Genomic DNA, 959 nt, shown 5'->3' on the forward strand with positions numbered 1-959 from the left:
TTCGCTCCCAATCTAAGCCTCCACATGGTATATCAAGAGTTTTTTGGACCCTCCATGACAAGTGCCCGTTTTTTCCGTATAACGGATGCTTCTGGGCCTAGACCAATAACTGCACACACATCAAACAGTACTGACACCGGACATTTGAGGTTTGTAATTAGTATCAGGCTAATTAAGGCCCCATCTTCCTGGTAAGATCAGACTTCTAACCAATCTTCATTTGGGGAGTACTGTGGGTCAAAGCAAGTGTATTGACTTCCCCAATGGCAGACGGAATAGGTGGTCTTGTTATGTATGCATGTCCCTTGGACCTTTCCCTGACATGAGAAATGGGCATGATACAATAGGGTCCAGGTGATTCCTTGGCCTGACCTGGTTGTGTGAATGCATGGATCGCATGATGAGAGATTTAGGTTTACAAGCAGAGTCCATTGTAAAAACAACCAATACCAACAAAACATCCTACCCACAAGAGAAAAGTGAGTGCTAACAGAAACCTTTCGCCACATTTCCAGCTGGCTGGGGCAACCTCTGCCAATCCAATAGCAAGAAGTAAAGCAAAAATTGCAATAATCAGTGAGAGACAAGGGGTGACAGTGCATTACAGTAAGAGGCAGATGTAAGAAATAAAGACAGGCTATTTATTTCTTCGGACCGGCGATTCCTCAAGCTTCTGCCGTGCGTAGATTAGTCAGCTTCCGGAGTGACTAAAGCAGGGCTGTTGTCTCCCGTTGGAGTCTCCGCCGCGGCAGCTCGCTTTTTCCGTATGGTCAGCTTACACGGCGTGGACGGATCAGGAACGCACTCCCAGTTCCCGGATGCCGGCTTCACTCTGCTGTGGTGAATCCAGGGACCCACCTCGGCTACTTTTACTGCAGTAGGGGTGGACAAAATGACAGTAAACGGGCCCCTCCAAAGGGGTTTGAGTGGTTGGACATTCCACTCTTTTACCCATACAG

This window comes from Hyaena hyaena, unplaced genomic scaffold, assembly GCF_003009895.1.
Source record: "Hyaena hyaena isolate Hyena2069 unplaced genomic scaffold, ASM300989v1 scaffold_178, whole genome shotgun sequence".
Lineage (NCBI taxonomy): Eukaryota > Metazoa > Chordata > Mammalia > Carnivora > Hyaenidae > Hyaena > Hyaena hyaena.